Raw genomic sequence first — 23,414 nt, forward strand, 5'->3', positions numbered from 1 at the left:
TGTTATTGTCCAGACGGATGAAGCAAGAGTGAATATACTGTTTGAACAGATAAAGGACAGATAACATTGGCCCAGGAAGCGAAGGATCAAAAGCCAGACTCAGGGCTTGCTAGGGGCCATTGTCCAAAGGTAAGGTCAGGGTAACCCAGGATGCAGGGGTCAGGGCACAAAGAAGGGAATAGGTGAGCAGTTAGGGCAGATTGCTGTGATAAAATCTGAAGTGATTCTGACTCTTTTTGAAGGGTAGGATTTATTTATTTATTTATTAAAATAGCTTTTTATTTACAATATATATGCATGGGTAATTTTACAACATTGACAATTGCCAAACCTTTTGTTCCAATTTTTCCCCTTCTTCCCCCTAGCCCCTCCCCTAGATGGCAAAATGACAAGTAGATGTTAAATATGTTAAAGTATAAATTAAATATACAATAACAGTTATTTTGCTGTACAAAAAGAATCAGACTCTGAAATATTGTACAATTAGCCTATGAAGGAAATCCAAAATGCCGGCAGGCAAAAATATAGGGATTGGGAATTCAATGTAATGCTTCTTAGTCATTTCCCAGAGTTCTTTTGCTGGGTGTAGCTGGTTCAGTTCATTACTGCTCCATTGAAACTGATTTGGTTCATCTCATTGCTGAAGATGGCCACATCCATCAAAATTGATTGTCATATAGTATTGTTGTTGAAATATATAATGATCTCCTGGCTCTGCTCGTTTTACTCAGCATCAGTTTGTGTAAGTCTCTCCAGGCCTTTCTGAAATCATCCTGCTGGTCATTTCTTATGGAACAATAATATTCCATAATATTCATATACCACAATTTATTCAGCCATTGTCCAATTGATGGGCATCTATTCAGTTTCCAGAAGAGTAGGATTTAAATACCCCTTCTCTAGGTAGAGAAGCCCTGGAAGTCTTCACAGGACTTTTCCTACTATAGAATCCCAAACTTTGAATTGGGCTAGAAAAGGAAACCTCAAATGGCCAATTTTATAGTCCAATCTTATTTTACAGATGAAGACACTGAGACTCAATGAGGGTTTTGCCTAAGTCACAGATAGAAAGAACCACTATCTAAGCATATCAATATCATTCTTATAGAGGTAGCATTGTTTAAAAAATCAATTAAACAAAAACCCATAACAATTAAAAGTTACTTAGAGTTAAAAGATTGCCTGGTGTGTTAACCTATTTTTCATATTTAGGCACATTGCTTCTCTTCTCTTAATCCTATCTCTTTTTTTAACCCTAATTTGAAAAGTGAGTTTTAGATCCATAATCCTATTCTAAACCCCAATAATAGTACATATAATGTAGCGCTGTTTCATTTTCACAAAGATGGAGAATAGCTATCACTTATTCAATCTTTAATGTAAGTGCATTAGTCAGTAAACAAGCATTTTTAAAGCTCCTACTATGTGTCAGATATTGTGCTTAGCTCTGGGGATATAAAGAAAGGTAAAAATTAAGAAGCTTCCCAAGCATGCCTGAAACAACTTGAAGCTTAAAGAGAACTGACAAGCCCACCTCTCTCTTTCTGACAAGGCACCATGGTTCAAGGCCTGCCTTGTAAAGGAATTCAGAGAGAATAAGTTTTTATATGGTACTTTGTGTCAGGCACTATGCCAAACACTTTATTTATGTCATTTCATTTGATTCTTACAACAACCCTGCCAGGTAGGTGCTGTTATTATCCCTATTTTACAGCTGAGGAAACTGAGGCAGACAGTGGTTAAATGACTTGTCCAGAGTCACATAACTAGTGTCTGCAGTCAAATTTGAGTTCAGGTCTTCCTGATTCCAGCTACAGAACTCTATTTAATGTGCCATTAGTTTCCAATAAAGGAACACAGAAAGCTTTTTGTTTTGTTACAAACTTCTGGAACTTTCTGATACATATTGATCATATGACCCTAAGCAAGTCACTTATCCTGAATTTAGTACAATGCTTGGCAATAATTAAGCACAGGGGCTTAATAAATGCTTATTTACTGACTGCTTAAGCTCCCAGTGTTTAAGGCAACTTGATAAGAGAAAGAATTACAGAGAAGCTACCAATTTGCATTGACAGAGGGACTGTGCCAAGAAAATCAAGCATAAATCTGGTCCTGATCTCATAGAAATTCAGGTATAATTTTCATTAGCTTTGTTTCATAACTCTTGATACCTATCCCTTGTACTAAAAATTTTTTCTGACTCTAAATAGGGTAGCAGATTTTATCAAGTGCTGATATCTATGATATAAAAGAAAGATCTGAGGTCCAGGGCAGTAAAATTCAAGATCAAACAGCTTATCAGTGGCAAAGCTACAACTAGAATCCAGATACCCTTTTGCAGCCACTATTCAAATGACCCTATAATTCCCAAATTATCCTCTTTTGTCATATCAAGGCCCAGGGTTTTGGTTTCCCCTTCTCTATGAATTTTTTTTTCTTGAGGATTTTGATGGAATGCTTTTTTTTTTCCCTCTACTTTTCTCAAATATTTTATAGTTTACCCATAATGATTTTCTCAGCTAATTAGAATATAAGCTTGCAAAGTCATTCTAGTTGATCAAGCAAGGACTGTTTTCTGTACTTAGTCTAAAGCCCATGACCAATTGATTTGATAGAGAAGTGTTTTCACTTAAAATATTAGACTCTAGCTTCTTGATACTTTTAAAGGGATCTGTGATTTGATTAACTTTTATTATATGATTTAGAAATAATTTGCAGTTTATATCATCTCCAATTCAACAAGTATTCACTAAAACCTACTATTTATCAGGTTCTATTGTAGACTCTTAGAATACAAAGACCAAATAAAAATAGGCATCATCTTCAAGTCTTGTATTTTACTAGAACAACAAACAAATATTTGGTGATTTATGTATTTCTCTACTGTTAGCAATTTTGTGTCAATACTCCTTAGAAATAGTATAATGTTTATTTGGAGTCTGAAAAGTCACAGCAAAGTATTGAAGAGAAAGTCCCAGATTATTGTGCTTCTCTTTTTTATACTACATTTAGGAAAGCAATTATTCATCTACTGTCTTCATTCATGGCATGTCCAAGCTGCTTCTGAAGCCAAAGTGAAATATTAACACCTTTTCTTCTTTTGAAATTCTTTAATCATTGAAGTATCTTACTTGTTGTTGACAAATCAATCATCCTTAAAGCAAGTTCTTGTTCTATACGATTCTTAAAACAAACAAAAATATACACACACAAACCTTTTTATCTTCAAAATATTTACAATTTTGATTTATTGTCTCCTTTTACATATAGAATGAATGAAAAAGCATTTATTCTATTAAAAAAAGGCTTTATTATGTGCAAACTATGTGTTATTTACCCACTGAGATTTGGCTAGTTTTTAAAAATATATGTGAAATTTTGATTGAATTTGTTCATTTTTCTCCCATAATATTTTCTGAAGACTGGCCTACTGAAGCAAAGCCATACTTTTTTTTTTTTTTTTGAGACTATCTTTAGATGGCTACTCTTCGAGTACCTTAAGTTTTGCATAAATGATACTACATGTAGACTATATTTAATATAATTTAATTTAATATGAATATATTTAATAATCTATATCCAGAGAATAGGCAAAGCTAAAATGCTATTATTTTCTGGGCCTAGATCATATACATGAAAAAGACATTGATCTTAGGAAACTCCTATCGGTCGATTAATGTATATAGTTAGAGAGCAGAACTTTATTTTAAGTTTGCTATTTATTGAGAAAAGATGCTCAGAGTCACTTGGTTACTGTGATCAAGTTGAAACAAAATTTTAAAAGGTACTCATTGGATAGATTTCAATTATTAGAGCTAGGGAGAGATGATCTATGGAATTCAAACTAAATCTAAACCCTATCATTATTTGACCCATTAGGTGAAAAAAAACCCCTGCTTTAGTTTGGGTAAGTCAGATAAAGTAAATTTCTTCTTGAATGATCCAGATAGATTTTTCTGATTTACTTTGCTAATTGAAAGCTGGTCTTTAGTGGGAACTTGTGTTATATAGGGGTTCAAATAATGAATGGCAAGATGCCATAATTTCATTATCTTGAATCCTTACAAGATTTCAGATTATGAGGTATAGCATAATCCTGGATAAACTATATGCTGACCCTGATTGTTTTTATACAATTTCTAGTGTTAGTTTAGTTACAATTAAATACTTGGCTTTATTTGTCAGTTGAATAAGTTATATTAGTGAAATAAATCTATGAATAGTGAGATCCTTATAGTTAGAACTTTTTCATTTTGTCTTTGTATGCCCATGCTTAGCACAGTGCCTTGAACATTGTAGGTACTTAACAAAATTTTGTTGAGTTGAATTACATTGCATATAATTCAATTTATCTTTCAATGGTATTAATTATAAATTTGTCTTATGTTTTGACAGTTTGCTTTAAAATATTTGGTCATTTTCTCATCATTTATTCTTGTTGATGATGATGAATTCCATTTTAACTAGTTACCAACTTTTGACAAAATAAGAGAAAAATTTTTAAAAAATGTTTCATTGATGCCTTTTTGAGTAAAGCTATCATTTCCCAATAATAGAACCTTCTCTTGCAACAAAGTACAGGTAATAAACCAAAGCAATGCATTGATTGTATCTGACAGTATATGCCTTAGTCCTCCCCTGTAGTCTACCACCTCTCTATTGAGAGGAATAAGGAAATCAAAATTTCTCAGTACATTAATCTGAGTTCTAACATCTTTAAGCCCTGTTTCTTTTTTCTTTTCTTTTCTTTCTTTCTTTCTTTCTTTTTTTTTTTTTTTTTTTTGCTGAAGCAGTTGGGGTTAAGTGACTTGCCTAAGGTCACACAGCTAGGAAGTGTTAAGTGTCTGAGGTCAGATTTGAACTCAGATCCTCCTGACTTTAGGACTAGTGCTCTATCCACTGCACCACCTAGCTGCCCCTTTTCTTTCTTTCTTTCTTTCTTTTTTTTAATTATGGGCACTATGGATTTTGTTTTCTTGGCCAGGTACATGAAGAGTTATATATCTTTTTTAGAAACTAATAAGAGAAGAGAAAGGTGATGTGTAATTAGAAAACAGTAATATAGAGAAAAGAATCCTGGGTTGAGCCCCCCAAAAATCTAAGTTTGAATTCTAATGCTATTACTTAGTAGCTGTGTCAAAATAATTTGCCCTCCTTTATCCTTCATGTCATCACATGTAAATTGAGGAAATAATAATTTTGTTATCCACTCCATAGGGTTTTTTACATTCCCAGAGAAGTAAAGTAACAGCTATTATAACTTCATAGTGATTCATAGTACTTTCTATAGATCTCTCAGTTGATAAAGTACTATTGTGCCTTTAGTCATGTACTTATGTTCAGGGAGTCACATATTGAGACATATGATCAAATTAAAAGATTTGGCAGCAAAAGGCAGGTATTACCCATGGCTTGACTCAGTAGTCTTTGCAAATTATATAACTAAGTAATTTGATTAAAACAGGAAAATCTTTTATTATTATTCTTGTTAAACTTCTGTTCAAAGAATTGATTTATTAAATAATTTATCTTTCATTTGTCACTAGTTTTAAAATTACAAAAAGGAGGAACTTCCTTTTGAACACTTCAACCTTCCATCTCTCCTGACTTTTCTCTCCCTCCCTTCCTCCCTTCCTTCCTCCCTCCCTCCCTTCCTTCCTTCCTCCCTTCTTTTCTTCCTTCCTTCCTTCCGACCTTCTTTCCTTTCTTCCTCCCTCCCTCCATTCCTTTCTTCCTTTCTTGCTTCCTTCCTTCCTATGTTCCCCATGTTCTCTCTGTTTTTCTACCTGTCTGTCTCTGTCCATCTGTCTTATTATCTTATTTTAGGTCTGTCTTTCTTTGTCTTTTTTTTTTTTCTATTTGTTTGTCTATCTTTCTTTTTCCTATTCTAAGGAGCCTATCCATTAATAAACTGTGACTTGTTTAGGAAAGTATATATGAAAGATGCCTTTCTTCCTTACTCCTTTCCCTTTCTCAAAACTTAATTTTGTTATTTTAGGCTGAAGTTCATCAAAAAGTTTTTTTTTTTTTTTTTTTTTTTTACAAATTCTTAAATTACAAACAGGTTTCAAAAGCTTTTTAAATTTCAGGTGCTTTTATTAGCTCATTTTCTACTTTAGAATGTTTATCTCCTGGGTCAGAGGGAAACTTAAATCACTGCAAGAAATGCCAGACAGTTTATAAGGAAGATCATATGACAAGAGGAAAGGGCTTAAGAGACATGGAGATGCTAAACTAGTCTAGGTTAACTATAGTCAACTACCCAATTACTCAGTGTCAAGAAGAAAGGAAATGGATTGCAGGAATGGGTGAATGGGATGGCTAGAATCCCTTTCATATGAGTTTTCATGTGGCTTTTAGTAGCAACTAATTTAGGCTCACCAAAATTTATCGGCCGAAGGAATGCTTTTTCCTAGTTAGATTCACCTCTGTCAAGACTTTATGCTTTATTACATACAAAAAACCACATCAGCTGGACTATGTTAGAGTTTTGCTGGCAGGTTAATGATACATACTACACTTTTTGTCAAACCTCTACCCTAGCTGAAGTGCTCCAAAAGTTTAAAAATCTGGCATAGCATGGAGAAAAGGCAGGCCTTCATTTTTCAAAAACAGATTTTCCAGTTCTAGTCAAATGGTGGTGCTAGTTCTTCATTTTTGAGGCATTGCATTTCCTAATTTCTTGGTCATAACAACCTCCTGTGTATTGCCACAGAGCAGATTTCACCAAAACAGAGAATGCAAGGGCACATGCACAGAAGCTGTTTAATGGGCTCGAAAGGTTAATAGTCCTTTCTCCTGCATATTCTATAGTATAAGAAGACAAGACAGACTGAGATTCTTCTGTACAAGTAGGTACTCCTATTTCTTCATTCCCTCTTTCTTTTTCTTTTATCTCCCCCCCCCCTTTTTTTTGAGGAGGGAATCTGTGTGTATATGTATTTGTATATTGCATGTTATTTACAAGCATGTTGTAATTCTAGTGCTTACAGGCATTCACTTTCTTTTTCTATATGGCTTGAGGCATTTTTGCAAAGTCTGTTGGCAAGAGTATTACTATGCTCAAGTGTTAAGTCTGAACTAAGTGCAATGGAAATCCACTTTTGGAATAATAATCAGCTGAGTCAGAGGGCAAGAAGGGTACTCTTTTCTTAGTGCACTAGTGAAGGACTTATTTCTCCCAACAAAATATATTTTTTGGACATAGTTCTCTCCATGAAATCCCCAGAAATATTCCAGAATCATCTAAGTCTCTCTATCTGGCCAACTGTGCACATTGATGAGATCTGTTACAGAATGAACTGAAGTTATCTTGAACATATGGCAGCTACCTGTTACATTATAGTTTAAATACAGTAACTTTTGACAGTTCCCACAAAATACTTTGACCAAGCTGTTTCCTAGAGGAAAGGAAGATTTCCAAAAAACAACCTAGTGATATGAGGCTGGAAAGAAGGACCTTGTCATTGATTTGCTTTGTAATCTGAAGCAAGTTATTTCGACTCCTGACCTCAGTTTTTTTTTTGTGGGTGTGTGTGTGAAGAAGAAAAAAAAAATATTGGTTTGTCTGTTTCAGCAGGCTGGTGTCCTCATTAATGACTGTACCACATATGACAGTATCACATGGTGCTAGTCCAGTAATGATGTGGCAAGCACACAGCAAGGACGATACACTTTCATTTTGGTGAGAGGAAAGCCACAAGTTTCAGGAAATGTTCATGTACTTTGTACATGTACTCATGAACTCTGTTGCAAGAAAGGAACTAGCCCCCCATAGGAGATGATATAATTTTAAAAATAGATATGTATGCATACATTTATATAAGGGTTAGATTGTAACTGGACATTAAATCACGGCATGGACTTTTGTTTCAAGGAACCAGAGTTCACGTGGCTTCATGGGCAAGAGTGAATGGCCTTGAAAATAACTTTGAGAAGGATCTTGCTGGGAAATTGGTTTTATTTGGGGTATAAATTTGTTGTTGTTATTGTTATTTAGTTGTAAACTAACTTAGGTGCAAGATGAAGATGAATATAGACTAATCATTCAAACATTACTGAAGCTTTAAAAAAAGATGTACTATGAACTAAAGCAATTAAAGTAGCTGTCATAAATTGCTTCCTATTTGCTCATAAGTGATTTACTTGATTTCTTTTTATCTCCATTTCTCTGTTTGCTCAATAGAAGCATTGATTGTGATTGTTTAAAGGACTTTTTGTTGTCCTTTCATCTATAATGTTATCAGTGTAGGGAGATTGAAGGTAAAAAAAAAAAAAATTCCTTTATCAATCTGAATCTTCTATTTCCCTGTAATTTATAGTCTTACAAAATTGCCCAGCAGCAGTGATTTACCAAGATCATGTCACCAGTCACTGCCACCGTTGAAACTGGAACCCAATTCTTCTCTATTCTGGGTTATGCTCTCAAATTGATGTTCCATGCAATCTCTTTTTGTTTTGTTTATTTTATTTCAAGGATATCTTAATGGTATCTACTAAGCCTTTGACACATAAAGTATTGCAATAGAAGTTGTCAGGGGGCTTATAAGTGAAAAAAAAGATAAGTAATTATCAATAATTTAGATATGATTAATGCTGACTAGGGAGCAAGAGGCTTAATTTTAAAAGTTATAAATTTATATAGTGTTTTAAGGTAACAGTATTTGGCAATAGAATCGTTTTCTTGCAATGTGGAAATTATCTATATCTAATCTATATTATTTGCAACACGGAGAGGGACAGATCACGTTTCTTGAATTAGCAACAAGTACATAGTTGTAAAATTAATTTCTACTTTAATTAACTCTATTTCCTTAATTTAGCCTCAGCCCTACAACCTGTTATGTTAGGGGTCATAATAGGAAGTGATAGGCAACATGCTTAAACCCCTCAAATATACTTACCTTTAACATCTATATGCTAGAAAAAATTTTTGATGCCTTCTTCATCATTTTTAATGTCATCTGTATGTCCTCTGCATATCTATACATAACCAGTCTGTTCACTGAGTTAAAACACAGTTCTAATAGTGCTAAGAGCATTTGTTTGAGCTCATAATGGACTGCTTAGTTATCATTAAATGGAAAAAATTTCTGTTTTAGAGCCATAGATTGTGTGTTTCTAATCCAGTCTAGCTACTTCACAGTATTCACACCATTGGTTAAAATCAGACAAAAGATGAGGTTTATTTAGCTCAGTGTAGCTTACTGTCATCAAAAGAAGATCAAAACTAAAAGCCCGTATCTGATGGTGGGTGGGTGAGTGATGGCTTCCTCTAGGAAACATGGACACATCTTGTTCTGCATAGGATTTGGCATCATGTTCCATGTAAAATAGGTGCTCTAAAAATTTATTTTTAGTAATATTGAGAGTGGTATGGTGTTGCACCTAGAAATTGTGTCTTCTTGGGAACATCTTTAGGAGGCTTCATACAAGTGGGGAACTAGAACATACTTTGTATTTATTTATTCTAGTACAGATAATTTGGTCAATTGCTCTTCAAGAAGGCTATGATTATACTTTTCCGAGACAGCGTGTATAGTGTACAGAAAACTAGCCTTATTGTCAGAAAGACATGAATTTGAATCCTCTGACATATATTGGATATATGAACCTGGCTAAGTTACTTGGTCTCTCAGTACTATCAAAAGCAATATATCATAACTCTGTGTATGTTAGAGCATTCTGTTAGCATTCTATGATTCTTTATCTCTTTCTCTGAAAATCTGCTATCCTAAAATATTAGGTAAATTAGGCAAAAATAAAAGAATAGTTGTAAATTATAATGGTAAACTTGGAATCAGAAGGATCTAACTTCAAATTTTCCTTCAGTTACTAGCTAGCTGGGTAAGATGTGCCATCTCTCAACCTCAGTTTCTTTATCCATAAAATGGGTACAATAAAAACAATTTCCTCACAAGGGTGTTAAGAGGATGTGATAGTATATGCAAAACACTTTCTACCTCTCAAAGCACTACCTAAATATTATTATTATTTAAAAAAGGATTCATATATCATTATTTCTTCAGTTCAGTATTCCAAATGGAAAGATGGGCTTTGGCACCTACTTTTGCAGCTGCCCAGAAATGCTCTTCACTTATGGGAATGGGGGAACAGAGTCCAGTGGTTTGAGGGTAAAGGAAAAGGAACAGTTTGTCCTTTTTTCTCTTCCTCTCCTGTCTTCTCTTCCAAGAAGGGTGAGGGGTGACAGCAAATAACAAGCAAGGAAATATGGGGGACAGGAAGGCCAAACACAATATGTAATGTTGCCAAAAATCTGAAGTGATGATATTCGACTCATGAGAGAATGTTCCATTTGAGAAAGTCTAAGAATTCTTTTGCCATAGTTGATTGAAAAATTTTAGACATGGAATAGTCATTTTCTCGGAGACAGTATTATCACAGAATTCTATATTATTTTGGTCAGGTTGAAGTTATCCTTCCTTTCTATTTTGGCTTCATCAATTCAGCACTTAGAAATTTAGGTGCTTGCAAAGTTGACTCATGAATAAAACTTAAAAAAAAATCATTGTGATATTTTCTAGGAATAAACCCAGAAAGCAAAACATTTTATGACCATATTCATATTATGAATTATTAACAAATAATCATTAATGAATATTAATGTATCTCACTATTGATTATTGTCAGCAGGCATTTATCAAGCTTCTAATATATGACAGACACGATTCCAAAGCATTACAAAGAAGGAAAACAAAATAAAACAATCCCTATCCTACAGGAGTTTACTGCCTAACAATTCTTTGGTTGTTTTAGAATAGCTGAACCCTTTTCTTTGCTCTCTCCTTCTTCCTTCTATTTGCATTTTGCCACTTTTTATTGGTTCCTTCAGCCCTTCCATTTTAGTTAGATCCCAAGAAGTCAGTGAAGGTCAAACAAATCTGCCAGTTATTTCCTTGTTAGCATTTTTTTTTTAGAGAAAGGTTTTGTGAGGAAAGAGAATGAAACTGTAAAATAGGAAAGAAAGTTGGGGATTATTTTTGACTTAGATTTATTGATGTGATTCTTATCCATTATCACAGATATTTAAGTACTCATTGCCTTAGAGCTTTTCAAAGCTTTCTTCCAGACCTGTTGGTAAAGTGAACTACATCTGAATTCTTTATCTCACTCTAGAGTCCTAAATTTACGGCTAATTTATCAGGCTGTTTCTCAGAGGAGTGGTATTTAGTGTGGTCACAAGAAAACATCTGCAAGGCTTAGACCTTAGTGGCAGATTGCCAGTTAGAACATTTGGTCTATAAAATGTAGATTTCAGAGGAGAAAAATTACTCCAGGGACCCTCAAAGCTCTTGAGAAGACAACCAAGGAAAAATTTCTTGTCACTGACTAAACTGAAATATGGATTTCTGATTAATTAAGAATTCACAGAGTCTGGAATAAATCTGAGGAGTGTCTTGTTATGACACGATTTGGAGTTGATGTCAATCCCTGCATTCAGGATTTGCAACAGATTATTCAGTGGAATATGGACTGCTGGGGAGATCAAAAGAAAGCACTGGTTATATTCATCAATCTTCTTAAGTCAGGCCTTCTCAGCTTTAAGCCAAATGGAGGAGTTGAGCAACTATCTGATGAAGTGGGTGGTGTAGACAGCCAAAACCAGATAATGCATAATGAAAAACTTACTGGAGGGAAAATTTAGGCTTGAAACAGAGGGTGAAATGTCAAGTCAATTTGGATAGTATCCATAACCCAATTTCACTGGATAATTGCCAATTTTCTTTTGCTCTTAAGTTCTTTATTAGAATTGCCTAGGAGCCTGGGAGAAAAGAGAATCCACCCTGCTTGTTTCATATTTGTGCAGAATTGCTTTAACTCTATTAATTTTTTCTGCATGCCTGGTTTTGACTATTTCCAGGAATAAGATTTCACTCTTGTTGAGGTAGTTGCTAAGTATGGATGAGCAAGGCCATCCCACAGTCTGACATGACAGAAACCTGGCACGTAGTAAGAGCTTGTTGACTTCTTGGTAGCTGGATTCGGCTATACTTTAGCTGGGGATTGTGGCTACTTGACCTTGTTTTCATGTCACATATTTAAAGCTTCTTAATTTGAAAGTCTGTTGTTTTCTTAATTGTGTCCTCATAAGGCAGTTTCTTTTTCTTGAGGATTTTAATGGAGTAAAATGGTAAAGTGGTTCAAGTCCAAGAGAATACTTTGTTGTACAACTTTAGACAATAATTACCAAAGGTACTGAATGACTGTGGTGTTTTCTGCTCTCTGTGATATGGGGAACATAAACTACTTCTTCGGAGCAGCTGTTTCCCACTCCTAAAATGTAGCTATCAGTGCATCGCCCCCTGTAAATCTGTCAGTGTGTACCTGCTAATTCCAAAGACTCCTAAATTCCATGTTAAATTTTCCATTTGTTTTTTTTTTTTTTTTATTGGGAAAAGGTTCATAAATTAGATCACTGCTGCCTTAAATTGGAAAAGACACAGACATACTAATGTTTCAAATGGAAGAAACAAAGTTGAGGTTAAAGAGTTCTTTTTTTCCCCTACCCTCAAATGTCTTGTTCATGAAAATTCTTATACATGGAGCACCTGTTTCACCCTACCCACATATAAGCTTCCAGAAAAATTATACAAGGTCTGAAAAATGCCATGTCTTAGAGCAGTACCCATTCTAAACCACTGCACATGAGTTTCTACCAATGAGTTAATTTTTTTGGAAAACATTAGTTCCAAATAAAAAGATAGGCTAATTATATTGCAAACAAATATAATGACAAGAAAAAAATTTTCCTTGCATAATGTGGAGCATACACTAACTCAAGTTATAATACTATCAGTGGAGGAAGATATTCACACAGATGATATATATGATTAGGAGATATGCTTAGAGGGTGTACACATAGGAATACATAGATGCAGGGTTTGCTGATGGCAAGGATAACTCATATCTTTAATGTTACTGAGGTATCAGTATTCTCTGCTGGGTTCTTATCTCTACTCTCCATTGTGTCATAAATGGTAGTATCTTTATTTTGTGTTTATCAAGGTGCTTTCTGCTACTATTTGCTGGTTTCAAGCACTTTTTATATTCAGGGTTATATAGCCTCTTCAAAATTGATTGTTGCCATTTGCTATCATTTATTGGAATGCAGTGGATAGAAATCTTCTCTATGACATGAGCTTTGAGTCACCACATCTAACCAGGAAACTAAGAAAAGTCAGCAGAATATGCTAGACTCAGATTACACCATTATTTTAGCAGTATCTCACTACACACTCAAGTGCCTTGATTCCAGACAACTGTTTGGTTTAGAATTAGAAAACTCTTTTTAACTTCTGTGAAATCCCTAACTATGAATCTATGTCACTAAACCCATCCTGGTGGTTGCACTGACCAATCTCCAGAAAGAAAATTGACAAATGTTCTTTGGAAGATAGAATGAAGAGGATCTCTTTTCTCCTAAGAATTTCCCTGATTGGCCAGCAAAATATACTAGAAACAAGAACAAAAGATCAGGTGAAATTATTAGAGCCATTAACTTCTTCTGTTTCCCATTTTTAACTTCCATTATATATATCTATTAGTCATTTTTGTGTTAAATTTTAACTAAAGTAGGCCTTTACTATTCTTTCCCCATACAATATTAACAGCAAAAGGAAATCTGGAAATTTTTTTTTTTAAATAGCAACAGGATACCTGGAAGTTTTTTAATAGCAAAGAATAGGGAATGTAATGACCAATATACTTAAATCACTTTCATTATTTTTGGAGGAAAATCTGTGCACCAGAGAAAAGCACAAAATGGATCTCCAATTTGTATACTGATTTTTTATAGCAAGCTAAATATAGATGCATTTTATGATATAGGATATATTTATGATATATTCTCTTTATAAGAGAAACAAGTTTAAATTTGGGAAATGAAGGAGCTACCTTATAAGTCATAGAATTTAGAGCTGGGTAAGACCCTACAACTTCTTTAGTTTTACCCTCTAATTTTGTAGAAAAGGAAACTGAGCCTTATAGAGAGTTTTCCTTTGGAGGGATAATTTTTATATTTTATTTTTTCAATTACATGTGAAAATAATTTTTAACATTAATTAAAAGAAGTTATTCCAAATTTCTGTGTCTTTTCTCTCTCTTGAGAAGGCAAGCAATTTCATGTAGATTATACATACGTAGTCATGAAAAATGTATTTCCATATTAACTATGATGCAAAAGATAACACAGACCAAAAAACAAACTCCTAATCAAACAAGAAAATAAAAAAAATTGATTTGCAATCAGACTCTATCCATTGTTTCTGTGCAAATGTCTATTTTATTTTATTATTATTATTTTTTGAATAATTTTTTATTGACAGAACCCACATTAGGGTAATTTTTTACAGCATTATCTCTTGCACTCACTTCTGTTCCAATTTTTCCTTTCCCTCCCTCCACCCCCTTCCCCAGATGGCAAGCAGTCCTTTACATGTTGAATAGGTTACAGTATATCCTAGATACAATATATGTGTGCAGAACCAAACAGTTCTCTTGTTGCACAGGGGGAATTGGATTCAGAAGGTATAAATAATCTGTGAAGAAAAACAAAAATGCAAGCAGTTTATATTCATTTCCCAGTGTTCTTTCTTTGGGTGTAGCTGCTTCTGTCCATCCTTGATCAATTGAAATCTGTGCAAATGTCTGGCATTTTTCATCTTAAGTTCTTTGGAATTGTCTTTGATCATTGTATTTCTGGGAAAAGCTAAATCATTCACAGTTGATCATTATACAGTATTGCTGTTACTGTGTACAATATTCTCTTGATTCTACTCACTTTACATAAGTTATATAAATCTTTCTAGGTTTTTCTCATGGCATCCTGCTCATCACTTTTCTAGCACAATAGTATTCCATTACATTCATATACCCCAAGTTGTTGAGCCATTCCCCAGTTTTCAATTCTTTCCCACTATAAAAAAAGCTACTTAAATTTTTTTGTATATATATGTCCTTTCATCTTTGTTTTGATATTTTTGAGTTATAGATCTAGTAGTGATATTGCTGGGTCAAAGAGTATAGCCCATTTGGCATATCCAAATTACTCTCAGTTCTCGACTCCACTAACTGTATTAGAATCCCCATTTTTCCACATCTTTCCAATATTTGTCATTTCCTTTTTCTGTTTTATTAGCCAATCTGATAGATGTGAAGTGCTATCTCAGAATAGTAATATAGAGCATTTTTTTCATATCAATATAGATAGCTTTGGTTTCTTCTAAAAAGTACCTGTTTATATTCTCTGACCTTTTATCAATTGAGAATGACTCATATTATTACAAATTTGACTTAGTTCTCTATTTGAGAAATGAGGCCTTCATCAGAGAAACGTGCTGTAAAGTCCCTCCTCAAGTCCCTATTTTTCTTCAAATTTTGGGTACATTGGTGTTTTTTGGTACAAAAACCTTTTAATCTAATGGAACCAAAATTATCTATTTTATAGGCTATAAAGCTGTCTACCTCTTGCTTGATCATATATTCCTAATCCACAAATCTGATAGGTAAAAATTTCTTTGCTCACAGAATTTGGCTTTGATTTGATTTGCTTTTATATTAATTATATATACATTTTGATGTTATCTTGGTATATAGCGTGAAATGTTGGTCTATACCTAGTTTTTGCCAAACTACTTTCCAGTTTTTCCAGCAGTTTTTGTCAAATAGTGAGTTTTTGTCCCCCAAACTGGGATCTTTGGGTTTATCAAACATTAGATTATTATGGTCATTACCTACTGTGTATTATGTACCTAATCTTTTTCACTGATTCATCTTTCTATTTCTTAGCCAATACTAGATTATTTTGATGATTACTGCTTTATAAAATAGCTTGAGATCTGGTATTACTACCTTCCTTTAAATTTTTTTTCATTGAATCATTTAATATTCTTGACATTTTGTTCTTCTAGTGAATTTTCTTGCTATTTTTTTTTTTTAGCTCTATAAAATATTTTTGGTGGTTTGGTATGGTACAGAATAAATTAATTTAGATAGAATTTTTAATTTTATTATATTGGCTCAGCCTTCTCATAAGCAATTAATATTTCTTCAGGTGTTCAAATCTTCCATAGAAATTAAATAACTTTCTTTTAAAAAGTTTGTTATTTCTTTTTTACATAGCTGTCATTTTCTAAAATGTCATTTTTCTTCTTGTCCCAAAAAACTAAGAATATAGTCAAGCCAAATTAAAAAAAAAACACATTGACTATGCTTTCTCTACTAAGTGGAGAGAAATATAGTTCATCATTAATATTTTGGAATCATAATTAGACATCATACTGATCTCATTTTTGATGTCTTTTAGTTTTGTTTTCTTTCACATTGTTGTAGTCATTCTTCCTTTTTCTTCTTTTCTTCATCCTCTGCCTTCAACTATGATATGGCTTTTAATCATTAGCATTTCCCAAGGTCCAGTGCAGCGTCATAGAGAATTTGAATACAGAACTTTAAAAAAAATTTATATCTAGAATTCTTTCTTCTATCTATAGTGTACATGTTATGTTAGCATACACGATACACCAGTGTACACAACATTCAAGTAACTTGATATAATCCTGTGTATGAAAGTGAAAGAAATCCTAACAAATTCCACAAATTGATGATTATTATTTCTACACATAATGAATTAAATCTCTTTCATATTTGTTTGATATTTAGATACAATGCTAATGATTCTTTGGCATTGTATATGACAATGAGACTTGCTCCAATATCCCTGATGGGGAAAAAAATGTATTTAACATATTGATTAGGCAGAAATTTTACTTTAAATGGTTTTACCTACCTCTCTATCTTTCTATCTCTCTATAAGGGAAGGGCTATGATGTTACCATTTTTGTTTTTCCATGTACATTATGTGTATCCATATATGTCTTTTTAAATGTGACTCATAGGGAGGCAAGAATAGACATCTCTTAGCATTTCCTTCCTCCATTCTTCTCCAAGGGAGACACTGATTCCTATTGGGAGGCGGAACAGAAGTTTGGGGCGAGAGGTTGACCTAATCTACTCTCCAATTTTGCTCTCTTCAGAGAAAAATATGCCTGGAATTGTATTTATCTTCTCCTTTAAATATTGTTAGTCTAGTGGAAGTAATTTTTACATTCAGATTACACTCCTGATTACTATCCTAGGCCCCAAGCTATCTATGCAAGATTTGCCTCCTTCCTTTCAAATGCTAATTCCACAATGAACACATAAAACAAATAGAAAATGCACCCCTTTATCCAAATGGATAGAAAACAGAAATTGGAGAAACTGTACTTATGTAATTATATGTCAGATAATACAGACTGAAGAAGCTCTTCCTTTGAAAAGACGATAACTCAGCTTAGTAGAGAGAAAGAAAGTCTTAACTCTCTCTCAAGAGGAAATTCCCCAACATCTCTAGTGTAGCAAGCTGGGAATAAAAGGGAATAAAAGGATATGTTAGAAGTTTTCAGCTCCTCAAATGACTTCTTCTTCTTCTTCTTCTTCTTCTTCTTCTTCTTCTTCTTCTTCTTCTTCTTCTTCTTCTTCTTCTTCTTCTTCTTCTTCTTCTTCTTCTTCTTCTTCTTCTTCTTCTTCTTCTTCTTCTAATTAAAGCTTTTTATTTACAAAGTGTATGCTTGGGTAAATTTTCCAACACTGACCCTTGCATAACTTTTTGTTGCAAATTTTCCCCTTCTTTCCCTCACTCCCTCCTCTGGCAGGTAGTCCAATATATTTTAAATATGTTGAAATACATGTTAGATCCAATATGTGTATACATATTTATACAGTTATCTGATTGCCCAAGAAAAATCAGATCAAGAAGGAAGAAAAAGAAAAACAGGAAAAAAAACAAACAAAATGCAAGCAAATAACAACAGAGTGAGAATTCTATGTTGCGTTCCACACTCTATTTCCATGGTTCTCTCTCTGGGTGTAGATGGCTCTCTTCATCACTGAACAAGTGGAACTGGTTTGAATCATCTCCTTGTTGAAGAGAGCCACATCCATCAGAGTTGATCATTATATAGTCTTGTTGTTGCTGTGTGTAATGATCTCTTGGTTCTGCTCATTTCACTTAGCATCAGTTCATGTAGGTCTCTCTAGGCCTCTCTGAATTCATCCTGCTGGTCATTTCTTATAGAACAATAGTATTCCATAGCATTCGTATACCATAACTTATTCAGCCATTCTCCAAATGATGGGCATCCACTCAGTTTCCAGTTTCTGCCACAAGCATTTTTGCACATGTGGGTCTCTCCCTTCTTTAAGATTTCTTTGGGATATAATCCCAGTAGAAATACTGCTGGATCAAAGGGTATGCACAGTTTGATAACTTTTTGAGCATAGTTCCAAACTGCTCTCCAGAATGCTTGGATCCGTTCATAGTTCCATCAACAATGCATCAGTGTCTCAGTTTTCCCACATTCCCTCCAACATTCATCATTATCTTTTCCTGTCATCTTAGCCAATCTAACAGATGTGTAGTGGTATCTCAGAGTTGTTTTAATTTGCATTTCTCTGATCAATAGTGATTTAGAGAACCTTTTCATGTGGCTACAAATAGTTTCAATTTCTTCATCTGAAAATTGTCTGTTCATATCCTTTGACCATTTATCAACTGGAGAATGGCTTAACTATTATAAATTTGAGTCAATTCTCTATATATTTTAGAAATGAGGCCTTTATCAGAACCTTTGGATGTAAAAATGTGTTCCCAGTTTATTGCTTCCCTTCTGATCTTGTCTGCATTAGTTTTGTTTGTACAAAAACTTTTTAATTTAATATAATCAAAATGATCTATTTTGTGATCAATAATCATCTCTAGTTCTTCTTTGCTCACAAATTCCTTTCTCCTCCACAAATCTGAAAGGTAATCTATCCTATGTTCTTCTAATTTGTTTATAGTATCATTCTTTATGTCTAGATCATGAACCCATTTTGACCTTATCTTGGTATACCGTGTTAGGTGTGGGTCCATGCCTATTTTCTGCCATATTGCCCAGTAGTTGTGTTAAATAGTGAATTCTTATCCCAAAAGGTGGGATGGCTATATTGTTCTGTGAACTTAACCTATCCCACTGATCAACTAGTCTATTTCTTAGCCAGTACCAAATGGTTTTGATGACCATTACTTTATAATATAGTTTTAGATCTGGTACAGCTAGGCCACCTTCATTTGCTTTTCCTTAATTCCTTTGAAATTCTTGATCTTTTGTTCTTCTAGATGAATTTTATTATTTTTTCTTTTAGTTCAGTAAAATAGTTTCTTGGGAATTTGATTGGTGTAGCACTAAATAAATAGATTGGTTTAGGTAGCATTGAACATGACCACTTCTTAGAGTGTTTCTTACTTCTTGAATCTGAGGAGAAATTGACATAAGCTGTTTTCCTTTTTAATGCTAGAAACTTGAAGAGCTTGGTTCTTCTCTCTAGCTCTAACTAATTTCACATCCCTCAGGCAGGTGTGGAGCATTGAGTAATTAATCTTTACCAAAGAAGATCACTTGGTAATAATAATAATGATGATAATAATAAATAGAATAAGTCATCACATAGGAGAATAAACTCTATAAAGTACCGGCATTTTCTTGGTGTTGATCCTATTCAGTATTCAAAGAGCTAATGGTATACTTACAATTCTCCATAATAGATACATATAACAGAAAAACAGATAATAAAAAAAATCATTATAGTCATTAGTTTCAATCTTCTTCTAAAAAGAAATTTCATCCTGTCTACTAAAATACAACAGCTTTTTTTTTTTTCTGAATTCATTTTTTTTATTAACTTATTTCCATTGTAAATTGTTTGGAATAAATAAGGAAAATCATATTTAACCCCCATTCTTTCAGTTTTGGGAAATATTGGAATGGAAAAAAAATTCAGGCACTAGTACAAATCTGGAACACAATCTCAGATATTTGTCTGGAACCAGGTACAAAGAGATTCAACAACATGGTTAATATGTGTTTGAAACAGAGCTTTAACTCAGGTCTTCCTGATTCCAGGATCCTTTTTACATCTTTTTACACCATGCCATGTTGACTTTCAGTGCCAAGAAAGGAGATCACTTACAGATTATGGATCTGTCACATATTTTATCATAATCTTTAATTTAGAAAGAATGAAATGGCGCTTATATCCTCCATGACTCTAAAAAGCAATTGTTGCATTTATTTGTTGACTCTTCAAAATACTTAAGGGTATACTTTATCTTAAAAGTCATTTGGACAGACAAAAAGTCATTCTGCTATCTCACAACTATTTGCTGATTATAAAATTGCCATGCTAGTTCCTTCTTTTTCCTCTTTCAAAGACTGTCAAAGAAAACATTGCTGAAAGGCAAAGACCTTTGAAAAAACTCAATTCCAAACCTTTGTCAAAGCCACAATTCAAAGGATAGGGCTTATTGGCATTATTGTCTAGCACTACCTTGAAAGTAATGTTTTGATTTAGTGAGCACTGCATACAGAATCTCTTGTGATGTGTATAACATTCAGGATATTTGAGGGTAACACTAGATCTATATTGAGCTGACAAATGATATGAAACATTTATCATTATTACATAACCTACAGAATCTGCAAGGATGAGTTAGTGTGAGAGAGATAAAGTTGGTGTCAGTCAATCAGCAAGTATTTATTGAATGAATGAGTAAAACATTTATTCAACACTTACATGAAAAGCTTTGTGCTAAGCACTGGAAGTACAAATAGAAAAGCAGAGATAGTATCTGCTCTCAAGGAGATCATATTGTAATGCACATAGGAAATGTCAGCTGCAAATCAGCTACAAAAATGCCTTAGAAAAATCTCTTTGGGTACAGTGGCAGAGCAGATAAATAGGGAGAAGGAAACAACCATTTCCTAAGTTCTTATGTGTTGGCCACTGCTAAGTGCTTTAACATTTTTCATTAATTTGATATTTATAACAACTCTGTGAGGTATTTTTCACATATGCTATTATTACCTCCATTTTAGAGACGAAGTTAAAGATAGAAAGGTTAAGTGATTTGCTCAGTTCTACAGCTAGTAAGTGTCTGAGGCTACACTTGAACTGAGGTCTACTGAACTGCAGATCCAGCCCTCTCTCCATTATGCTTCTTGGTAATGTTGAGTCGTTTCAGTCACATCCAACTCTTTATGACCTCATTTAAGATTTTCTTGGCCAAGATACTGGAGTTATTTACCATTTTAAATTCATCTCATTTTACAGATGAAGAAACTGAGGTAAACAAGATTAAGTAATTTGCCCAGAGTCACACAGCTAATGAGTGTTTGAGGCCAGATTTGAAAAAAAAGATGAGTCTTTCTGACTTCAGACTGGCACTCTATCCATTGGGCCACAGAGAGCTGCTCTCTTTATAGTAATGCATCTTCCTTAATGTCATTTTCGTTGATAAAATCATATTGATTGCTGACATTGAACCATTTGACAGTGTCTAGAACTTTGAGGCAAAAATTTGTTGAGTGAATACACGTGTTAGGATTTGTAGTACAAGCAAATACTTTATTTCAGGAATTGGTATATATCAATGTAAGTAGTAATTTTTTTTTCACAATGGGTTCGTGAAATTCAGATCCAATGGAATTCAACTCAACAATCTTGATTTCATATTAATTTTGCTTTTATTCTATATAAAGCATTTCAATGAAATGAGAATAATAGATGTTCATATAGCACTTCAAGATTTCCAAAGCATTTTGTTTTCATTATTGTCATGAGTCCCTCATGGACCTTGTGAGAGAAATATTGAAAATATCCCTATCCCGATTTTACAGAAGGAAACTAAAGCTAAGAAATCTAGGAGGAGAGAGACTTACCCAGCCAATAAGTATTGATAGCAGGATTTGAATTGTTGGTTTTCTGGATTCCAAGTTCAGTGTTCTAGACATTTTGCAATGCTAATTCTAACACTGCAGGAGATGTCTGGTTGAAGCTAGTCTAATCTTCTATAATAAGGAGAGGAGACTTCTAGGTTGGGAGGAGGGACAGAGAAGGTGAAGTTAATCAGTGGCTGATCAAGATATCCAAAGCAGTTTGCCATAGCAGGCTGCACCCTTGTCTATGTATCTCATGCTTGGTAAGCAGGTCAAGCAAGTCATCCCTGAATGGTAGCTCTTAACTGTTAGTGGGTATGCATAACTGAATTAACTTTCAATCTGTTGCATTGCAGCCTGGAGACTTTGACTGGACTTGAAGGAAGAAAAGTTACAGGCTGTCCTTTCCACTCCCTAGTCTTGCAGATCTTCAAAAGGTATGGTTGTTAATTCTTTTTAATCAGGGTTTTTGAACTATGAACAAAAAGTAAACAATTGTGGAGTTGAACTATGGAAAAAATGACCAGTACTTATTACTTTGGTGCTCAACTTGCTTGAAGTCATTGACAGGACAACAGGTAAATACATGCTATTCCATGGCACTCATTAAGAAGAAAGTCAAAAGAGAAAGGAAACATTTTAAAAGCAATTAGAGTTGAAAATAACAAGAATAAAGAGAAGGGTAAAAGAAGGAAAGGGCCAGGAGATACTGTCATAGCATCGGCAACATGATAGCAATAGTATTGGAGCTATTGGAGTAGTTTCAAATCCATATGTGACTCTCTTGCTAGGTCACTATCCTTGACTCTTTCAATCTCTGAGTTGCCTTTATAATCCTCCATCCTCCCAATTTAATTTAATAAGCATTACTCTATTTATTAAATTCCAGTTATATGTAGAAATTCTAGATGCTGAACATAAAAGATTAACAAAAACCCAAGACAGATTCTACCCTCAAGAAGCTTACAATCTAATGGTAAAAGGAAATAAAATACATATGAATTTAAGTATAAGAATGGAATATATGGTCTTTTCTCTTTTTGCCTTTCTTTCAGTTGATGGATTATAGAAAGTAAGATTCAGATAAGAACATGTTTACTTGTAAAGATCCTTCCAAAGTTAACATTGTATTCCTTTTCAAAGTATGAAATCTGATTTCTTTGATTGAATTGAAAAAGGCAACCAGTAACAGGAAAAGGATCAGCTATGCTCCTAATAATGGTTGAGCTCACCAGCCATGGGCAGATTTCTGGAGTGTGACCCTTGTAACTTGAAATGCAAATCTTAATTCAATCATCCAGATGAGGAAACATGTTGAATTTGAGGTTTCAGAAGAATATCCAGGTCATTTGAATCCAGGTCATTGAAAAGTTACAGGGTTGGTAGCCCAATTGCAAAGAGCTGAGGATTGATAGAATAGTGAAAAAATAAAGGCATCAAATAAGTATTTTCAGAGTTTTCAAGCAAAAATGTCCAGTGGATTTAATTTTTCTTCTAAATTCTAATACTTCATTTCTACCTATCCACTGGACATTTTTGCTTGAAAACTCTGAAAATACTTATTTGATGCCTTTATTTTTTCACTATTCTATCAATCCT

At 33.8% G+C, this 23,414-nt stretch overlaps 1 protein-coding gene across 1 annotated transcript in view; it reads left to right on the top strand.

Moving 5' to 3' along the window:
- Positions 1 to 6,711: 6,711 nt before the first annotated feature.
- ESR1 (estrogen receptor 1) overlaps positions 6,712 to 23,414 on the top strand; it is a 532,517-nt gene continuing 515,814 nt past the window's right edge. The window contains exons 1-2 of the mRNA XM_051997959.1: positions 6,712 to 6,854; positions 22,172 to 22,252. The gene's annotated coding sequence lies outside the window, so the exon portion shown is untranslated. The remainder of the gene's footprint in view (positions 6,855 to 22,171; positions 22,253 to 23,414) is intronic.

This window comes from Antechinus flavipes, chromosome 4 (assembly GCF_016432865.1).
Source record: "Antechinus flavipes isolate AdamAnt ecotype Samford, QLD, Australia chromosome 4, AdamAnt_v2, whole genome shotgun sequence".
NCBI classification, from domain to species: Eukaryota; Metazoa; Chordata; class Mammalia; order Dasyuromorphia; family Dasyuridae; genus Antechinus; species Antechinus flavipes.